The sequence below is a fragment of the Molossus molossus genome, unplaced genomic scaffold, assembly GCF_014108415.1.
Source record: "Molossus molossus isolate mMolMol1 unplaced genomic scaffold, mMolMol1.p scaffold_m16_p_20, whole genome shotgun sequence".
Classification (NCBI taxonomy): domain Eukaryota; kingdom Metazoa; phylum Chordata; class Mammalia; order Chiroptera; family Molossidae; genus Molossus; species Molossus molossus.
Genome location: NW_023425356.1, coordinates 43,140,779 through 43,150,496, shown reverse-complemented (window position 1 = coordinate 43,150,496; position 9,718 = coordinate 43,140,779). Strand labels below are relative to the sequence as shown.

Here is a 9,718-nt window from a genome sequence, read left to right as displayed (position 1 = left end):
GCAGCACATAGTAGAAAAACCAGAATTTTTACCTATGCAAGTACTTGAATAGAGAAAGCATTGACTGATACCCAAGAAGTTAAAGTGGACCCCTGGGGGCATGGAAAGGGGTCAGGGACTGAAAAGATGAGGGGTATGGGTGGGAGCAGGACTTTCACTGTGTACTTTTGAAGTTTTAAGCATGTGAATGTATTACATATTCAAAAACTTAACAGAAGAGTTTATCAGATAGAAAACTAATCTGTCCTAAAAAATTTAGAACATATTGTTGCCATACTTACATTCCAGCCTTGAAAAGAACTCATTACTTTCACAAAGATTATCTCATTTATCTGCACAAAAACCCAGAAAATTTTTAAATGGGAATGGTGGGGGAGGAAGCAGGAATTTCAGTCTGATACAGGCTGGGCACATCTTGTGAAATAGGAATTAGGTTCATTCTCCCTGGCTCTTAGGGGTAGAAAAGGATCAGAGTATAACAGGAGAGAGAGAGAAAAAATTCCTTCTGTTGAGTCTAATTAGGCTAACAGAGAAAATTGTCTAAGGAGGCCTCAGGATAGAGCAAATTCCCTGTGTAAATCTTGGTGAAGTGTATAATTTAACATTTTTCTAGCTTAGACTGGGCTAGAGCCAAAGGTAGATCTGAATTTCAGATTAAAAACAAAAACCTCCAGAGGGGGAGTAAAGACTCAAAATGCCTGCATGCTAAAACCCAGAAGTTGCATTTTATGTAACTACGTGCATAAAAGAGGCATCTGTATAAGGATAACCATTGCATCATTGTTTTGCAATAGCCTAAAGTGGAAATGAACTATGTGTTGATGAATAGGGGATTAACTAAATAAATAGTATTATAGGGCGGAGGGCGGCCCGCCGCTGGGGAGGCTGTCGCCTCCCTGGGCCTGCCCGGGTGGCCGCCTCTGCGATGCCGCTGCTGGTCGAAGGGCGGTGAGTGCGGCTGCCTCAGACCGCCGGGGACCTCGTCCGAGCCCACCAGCTTCTGGAGGAAAGAGACTTCTCAGAGGTCAGTCTGTTCAACAAGTGGGACCCCAGGGCCTTCTGTATGTTCAGCAAAGAGGGCTTGCACTGACCTCCCCAAAGGATGGCTCCATCTCCATTCTGGGTTCTGATGATGCCACCACTTGTCACATTGTGGTCCTGATGCCTCAGGTAATGGGGCTACCTGCTTGACACATTGTGATGGAACCGACACCAAAGCTGAGGTCCCCTTGATCATGAACTCCATTAAAATCCTTTTCTGACCACACTCAAGGTGGAAGGCTGGAAGTACACCTCGTGGGCAGCTTCGGTGACGATAGGCAGTTGTCACAAAACCTTACTCATCAACTTCTTCGTGAATTTGACAGACAAGAAGATGACATTCACTTAATGACACTGTGTGTGACGGAATTAAATGACCGGGAAGAAAATGAAAACCACTTTCCAATCATTGATGGCGTTGCTGTCAACGTTAAAACTGCCGAGATTTACAGAGCTTCCTTCCAAGATCGGGTCCAGAGTTGCTGCGGCTGCCCGAGCTTTCAAAGGGGGACCAATGATTAGTATTACGATGCAGAGACAGAACAACTTCGTGTAGGACCGTATTCCTGGATGCCATTTCCACATGTGGATTTCTGGTTGCAGCCAGATGATAAGCAAATACTAGAGAACCTTTCCACTTCACCTCTGGCTGAGCACCCCCCCCCCTTTGTTGAACATATTAGAACCTTGATGTTTATTAAAAAATATCCATCTCCAAAAAATACACTATTTCCTGGAAATAAAGCTCCACTCTACAAAAAGAAAAAAAAAAAAATGAAGATGGCTTATGGGAAAAGGTCTCTTCTCCAGAAAGCTAAAAATAGGAATTACCAAAGAAAGCAACTTTTTGAAGTGACAGAGACCACTGGTGGGGGTTGGACAGAATATGAATTTGGAATCTACATCTGTTGAGTCTTAGTGTCTTTCAAATGACTTTCAAAATAAAATCGTATTTTGGCAAAGGCAAAATAAATAAATAAATAAATAAATAAATAAATAAATAAAGTATTATATATCCATATTAGGAAATACCAGGAAGCAATTTGGAAAAAAAATAAAAGATAACTTGGGAAAGCTACATCTAATAAAAGAATAGATTGCCAAGATATATGATGGAATTTGGGGGGAACGGAAGTTGAAAAATGATCCATACAATATGATACAAGTGTAGTTTTTTTTTAAAAAAACGTTATCTCTTCCATGAATACATATATGAAATGTATAGAAGAAGGTTTGAAGGAAAAAAACAAAAAGTGATAAAGGTAATGTTCACTTCCAGGGACTGGGAAAAGGGATGGAGAAAGGATAGGGCCTTTAGCCTTTTCTGTAATGCTTTACATTTTTGCAAGGCAAGTGAATTTATGGATCGCTTGTTTAGTTAAAATAGTTGCTTTCATACTTAAAAGCAGTAGAGAAGATAAAGCAACTTCGCTCAGTGGGCTCACAATCTCTTCAATGATGTGTTAGTCTATATTTCAGGCCCGGCTGGTGTGGCTCAGTGGTTGAGCATTAACCCATGCACCAAGAGGTCATCGATTTGATTCCTGGTCAGGGTACATGCCCGGGCTGTGGGCCTGATCCCTAGTGGGGGGCATGCAGGAAGCGGCCAATTGATGTTCTCTTTCATTGATGTTTCTACCTCTCCCTCTCTCTTCACCTCTAAAATCAATAAAGAAAAAAAAAATTCTTGCCCTGGCCGGTTTGGCTCAGCGGTTAGAGTGTCGGCCTGCGGTCTAGAGAGACCCAGGTTCGGTTTCTGCTAAGGGCACATACCTCGGTTGCAGTTTGCCCCGGCCCTGTTTGGGTCGTGAGGGTGGCAACCACTCAATGTGTCCCTTTCACGTCGATGTTTCTCCCTCTCCCCCCCCCCACTCTATCTGAACAAAATATATATATATAAAAAAAACTCTTTTAAAGAATATATTTCAGTATGATCTGTACAGCAATTGAATAATGATAGCTAACATTTGTTGTGTTATTATGTACCATGGGATATATATAGGGTGTCCCAAAAGATGTATACACACTTTGAATAATTAGAAAGGCAGTGTTTATTAAAACATTTCATTTGCAAAATGCAATAGACTCTACAATTGTGTGTATACATCCTTTGGGGGAGGGATACCCTGTATTTATTAAATCACTTAACCCTGACCACAATCCTAGAAGTAGAAACAATTACTATCCCTACTTTACAGGTGTGACAACTGGGGCCCTGAGTAACTGGGCCAAACCCAGAAAGCTAGTGAATACAGGACAGGGATTTGAATCCATGTTTCTAACTCTGGAGTCTGGAGTCCTGACTACTCCGCTGTATTGTCCAAGTATGGAGAGAGCTGGATGATCTACAGTGGTCGAGTTGGGACTTGGAAACACTTGTGAACTTGGTTGGGGTGCTGTGGGAGGAGTCCCAATTATGGCAGAGAGGGCTACTTAACTACAATGTATCCATGTCCCCCCACCCTTTCCACTAATAGAAGCCTGACTTGACCTTAGTTGTTCAAGTCCCTCAGTTAAAACCCTCACAGCCTCTGCACATAGGGGCAGCCAGGTGACATGGTGCTGGCCAATGAGATGCAAGCAGAGGTTATTTGCAGGAAAGTTTGTTAAAGGGGCCAACACAGCTGGTTTAGTGCCATTTTGGCCTTTTGCCCGTCACCATTCATCCCTTTTTCTTGCCTGGAACAAAAAATAATGCTGGGAGATGCAAAAGCCACCTTTAGACCAGAGAACAGCCACTGACTAAAGATGGTGAAGCACAAACATTTAAGGTAGTTGGTACATCCTGATACTGCTACATAGCTCTGGCGACTACCTCTCTTTGTGTGTGAGAAAAATAAACCTCTCTGGGGTTAAGTCCACAGTCAGGTCCATGCTGACGAAGGCAGACTAACGAACACATGGGGTCTAGAGAGGCTCAGCCTTGGGAAAGAACAGAGAGGCCTGAAAAGGTCTTAGCCTATCCTGGCTTTGAACATGTAAAATTGCTGCTCTACTCCCAGATCCCCTGGGCCCACCAGGCCCAGAGCATGGACCAGCTACACCTGGCCATCAAACAGAGCCCTCAAAGGCACAGGGAACCCTGGAATGGAGCCAGGGAATCCACGGGGCTTTCACAGGGAAACGTGGAAAGGAGCCAGGGAATCCATGGGGCTTAAAATCTCCCTGCAGCAAAAACATAGGGCAGAACTGAGCCTCTGCAACTTGACTCCGGGGCTGGGCGCGGTAGATCCCATTCTACTTATAGCAGCAGCAAGTGCAAATGCTGCAGGGGGTGGGTGGGGCTTTGGGCAGCTGCTGGTTTAGAACCTGCCTGGGCAGCTCCCTAAACATTTGTTTCAAAGGCAGGCAAGGGAAGAAGACACTTTGGAGGTGGGAAGGGGATTTTAGGAGAAGGGAAAAGAATGGCACACACCCTCCAAATGCGCTACTGATGTCTAAACTCTCACGGGTTCTATTTTCCAAGGCAGTCAGATGGACCAAATCCCTTCCGATGAGACTCCCTGAGCCTGACCACTCCTTAGGCCTGGGCTTGGCCAAAAGTCAGCTAAACTAAAGTTAGAGGTCGTTTCAAAGTCAAAAGGAGACGGAAGAAGATGCAAGAGAAGCAGGAGCATTTGGGGAAGGACTGATTGGTGGAGCTCCTCAGAGAGCCAGGGAGAATGGGGACGCGGCCAGGCGGCCAGGCCGCGCAGGGGGCTGGGGTGGACCATCCTTTACTAAAGTCTAGCAGTGAAAGGAAGGGAAAAACAAGGTAGTAACTGAACAATAATGTGGAGATGAGGAAAGGAGGAAGGTAGATCTGTCTGGGCGAAAGAAGTAGCCATAGGACTGAAGGGGCAAACAGTGGGAATTTTAGATCATGGCAGGCTGCAGCCATGCCCTCTGCCACCCCACCTCCCAGGGTGCCCGTTGTCCCTTTTTGTTGTTAGGATCCTTCCATCTTCTTTGCTTTTATGATCTGCCAGATTTTTTTTTTTTTTACATCCCTCATCAGACAGAGCGGGAGGGAGAGAGAGAGAAACATTGATGCAAGAGAGATACACCAACCGGTTGCCACCCACACGACCCCAACCCAGGCTGGGGACAAACTGCAACTGAGGCATGTGCCCCCAGCGGGAACTGAACCCGGGTCTCTCTGGTCCGTGGGCCGACGCTCCAACCCCTGAGCCAAACCGGCCAGGGCTCTCAGATACTTTGAACTTCAACTAGATAATTTTAAAAATCAACACATTTGTGATGTCCAAAGACAAAGTTATAATGGTAAACACTAAGTGACGAGGGTGTTGGGATCATTTAAATGACACTACATAGAGCTATCCCTCGACAGAAACTTGAGAGTATTTTCCAATGATTAAGACGAGGTCAGAAATCTAGAACTTGGAAATGAGAAAGAAATTTGGGTTACCTAATCTAAAACTCGTACTTTATAAACAAGAAAACTGAAGGTCGGAGAGAGGAAGTGAGTTGCCCAAGTCACTCGGCTAGTTTGGGGATCATAAAAGCAAACACTGAGCGCACATACCAGGAACTTTACATTCCCATGCACTAATTCATTTCATTTTTACATCAACCCTACAAGGGCAAAGCCATTGGCTTGAGCCACACAGAAACACTGAAGGGGCAGAGCCTGGACTTGAACCCACATAATCTGGCTCCAGAGAGTCTGTGCTTTTTGATCCACTCAGCAGCTTTTTCTCAACTCTCCCTAGCTACCCCCTCCACTATCCCCACCTCTCGTGCCTGCCACCTCCCTTTAATGTCAACAGGATGTCCTCACCTCATTCCTGCTCTGATGGAGGTAGGTGACAGGGATGGTTCCTTGGTGTCGGGGGGAAAATGACAGAGAATAAAGGGGAGATGCTCCCCCTGGAGGTCAGGAAAGGGCTGAGGTGCTAGCCAGAGGAGGTCAGGGGCAGCAGCCTCTGCTGTGTTCAAGGGGGGACTGGGCTTGTCTTCCTGTCTCTCAGTTTGGAGCAAGAGGTTTAATGTGAAATTTATGGAGACTTGGGGAGGTGGGGATGATAAGCCCCAGGAAATGGTATGAAAATGTTTATTCATAAGCATTTTTTCACTTCCCACTTCCTCTGATATAAAAGCTGATCTAGAATGAACCAGACTCTAGGTGTTACCCTCTCCCACACCTCCTGGGATGCTAGGAAAGACAGCCAGGATGTGGAGGCAAAAGCTCTGGGGCAGCAGTGAGGAGATCCGAGTTCAAATACTGCTTCTGCCCCTTAACTAGCTGTGTGACCTTAAGCAAAATAAGCATTGCCTTCTTCTTCGTCTTCTTCTTCTCCTCAGCAGAAGCAGGAGGCATGGATGGCATACTGAACACATGATGGAATACAAAAACACAAAACAACATCCAACAATGGGTAGCACCGCGCACCGTAGAGTGTGGCTTGTTTACTCTTGTGTCTGGGAGCCGCGCTGGCTGCTGCTGTCCAGCATCACGAGACAGTATGGTACTGATTGTCCCTAGCCCAGGACAAGATCCAAATTAAAAACAGTACAGGTTCTAATGAACACACAATTTGCAACACTGTAAAGCTGAAAAACCGTAAGTCAATGACATACATGTACATTACACACCTCTCACGCAGAGGAGTTGTGAGACTCGGATGAGAACTAGCTGCGATTGAATGCACACAGCTCAAGCGTGGTAGGTAGCTAGCTGGTCCTTGCACTGCTGGTCACATCTGAATTTGGGGAGACACTCAGCCCTCCTCTCAGGGAATACACCTGAGCAATAGCAAGACTCCTAGATAGAGGGTCTTAGTGGCAGGAGCTGGTTGAAAGAGGCCTGGGCTATGAAGCTATATTTCTATAGCAAGCACACTATTGTTTTTTGGTTTTTACTTTTAAATTTGTTTTTACTTAAAAATTCTATTTGTCCTAACATAAACCTCCTCGTTAAGAAATTAACTTTAAATGTTCTTTTTTTGTTCGTTTTTTTAAATCCTCGCCCAAAGATACTTTTCCACTTATCTTCAGATAGAGTGGGAGGGAAAGAGAGAGAGAGAAACATTGATGTGAGAGACACACATCTATTGGTTGCCTCCCGCACAACCCCGACCAGGACCAGGGACCAAACCACAACCAAGGTAGTGCCCTTGACCGGAATCGAACCCACGACTCTGGTCCTTGGGCCAGTGCTCTAACCCCTGAGCCAAACCACCGAAGACTAGCTTTAAATGTTTTTATTATAAAATGCATTCTCATTATTAAACATTTAAAAATGTTAGGGAAATCAACTATAATTCCATCATTTAATTTTAACATTTAATATGTTTTCCTGGGTTTTCAGTGCCTTCTTTTCCTTGTTTTTGACTTTGATAAGATGTTGATAAAAAACTAATCAGGGTTTTTTTCTCATAGGACAAAATTGTAAATACAAATCATAAATAAATAGATATAAACGTATTGAAGGAAAAAGAGACGATCTATTTTAAGGAATTGACTCATGTGATTGGAAGTTTGGCGAGTGTGGAAGCTGATGGGGTGGATCAGCAGGCTGGAGATTCAGGGAAGAGCCTCAGGTTCGAGCCTCACTCAGGGGGAGTCAATCTATGTTTCATTAAGGCCTTCAACATAGTGAATGACGCCAGCCTACATTAAGGGTTAAGTGCTTTACATTCTCCAAGTCCCCCAATGTAAATATTAATCTCACCAAAAAACGCCTTCATAGAAACAGAAACATCCAGAATAATGTTTGACCAAGTGTCTGGGCATTATGGCCCAGCCTAGTTGATACATAAAATTAACACTTTGTAAAAGCTTTTTAGAAATGGAAGCCATGAGGATTAAAAAGATCTGGATAAATTGTTTCTCGTACATTAGCAGCATTTGGGTAAAGCTGTGTGAAAACTGTTTCAGGTGTTCGACCTTGAGCAAGATTAGCTTAATTCAGGAGGGGTTTTCTGGTAGGCTGGAGCAGTGTGCGTGAGTGGGTCAGCCCTCCGGAGTTAGTGAGCATACTGCTTTTCTTTAGATTATACGACGGGGTGGGGGCAAAGAGAGCAATGGAGATTGTGGTAAGGGGTTAAATCACATTTCCTTTGGTGGGGTCACTTGGTTTGAAGGAAGCAGATGGGACAATGACACTCTGTCTCCTAAGGAGATAATGACAGCTCTTATGTGTTTCACCAGCCCAGCCCTGATGCTCTGATCAAGTTCTATCACCTTCAGGAGAGGGCTTGAGGTGGCCAACGCAACGAAGGAAATTAAAACTCTGGCAACAGTGGAAAGAGACTTCAGGCCAAGGAGAGAATGGGAGTTGGAACCAGGAGGCCTGCTATTTCTATCTTCTGAGATTACCAGTCCGGCTGGCAGACATCTCTAGCAGAGAAATGTGCAGAGCCGGAGAGCCAGTAGGTCACATGGACCTGACGAAGGCACCGCCCCACCCCTGCCCCACCTCCCAGCACATGTCGTCAGCAACCTTAGTCATCCCTGTCCCCTAAGATAGAGGTGGCCTTAGCAGGAAAGGTCAGTTGATTTAAATAGCTGTGGCATCCACAGCAACTTTCCTGGCCTAAGACAGAAAACCCAAGCCATGAAGGATGACGTGCTGATGGTGGGGGGACAGAAAGGGAGACGAACGCTTTGTTGACATCTGCTGTGTTCCATACGCCATGCCCTGGCATATCTGCAGAGTGGCCTCACTTGGTCCTGAGGGCTGTACATCATTACAGCCATGTTATAGGTGATGAAAAATCTCAGCAGCATTAAGTGATTTGCCCAAAGGGAATAGGATTAGACATTTCTCCCTCACTGACTCAGTGCCATCACAGATGTAATGCAATGGTGCTAAAAAGTGTAGTTTAAAAAAAAAAAAAAAAAGATCATAAATGCATGATTTTTTTTCTTTAAACTCCAAACTGTAGAGAAAATAATCACAAATAATTCCTACTCTTGTCTTAAGTGACTACCATCGGTACTTGTAAATCTTTCCAGGAATATTGTATGAATTCAACCAGATAACAATGTGTGTCTCTGAGTGTGTGTACTTACACACACACACACACTAAAATATGCTTTTTTGCACTTTTTAAAAACAATATAGCTCCAATTTCCCTGTCAGTACACACAGATCTCATTGTGAAGAGCTGCATAATTTTTATGAATGGGCCAGTTATCTAACCAATGGTTTCCAATAGTTTGCTAATGTAAACAATGAAGCAATGCACGTTTGTATGCCCATATGTATTCCTAGAAGACTTGATGGATCAAAAGGATATGTGCTTGTCAAATAATGATTTCCCAAATGCCCTCCCCACAGTACTCCCAATTCACTTGCTCTACCATTGTCAGAGAGGCTGCCAGCGATTCCAACCTGCCGGAGAGGTTTAGAACATCCTTCTGTGCCGTATCAGACAGAACCAGTGTCCAAACCCAGACTTCTGTTTTGAAGTGTTTATTTTTCTTTCTATGCAAAAGTTATCTTCCCCATAGACATGGCCTGAAGAAGGTGGGAGAAAGTCAGATTTTAAATGAAATAGAAAGGAGAATGTCTATCTTTGGAGCTTAGCTCCTAGGAGTAAAGAAAGTAATACAAACTTTTGAACAAATCACTAAACAACACGAGCACCAATGGCCAGTCCCATTTCTGAGCCTCATAAATCCAGTGCCTGCATGGATCTACTTTAAAATGTTACCTTGTCTCCACCAGCTC

General features: G+C 44.4%; 1 pseudogene; it reads left to right on the top strand.

The window, feature by feature from the left end:
- The first annotated feature begins 925 nt into the window (after positions 1-925).
- LOC118637786 lies at positions 926-2,004 on the top strand (annotated as a pseudogene).
- The last annotated feature ends 7,714 nt before the right edge of the window (positions 2,005-9,718 follow it).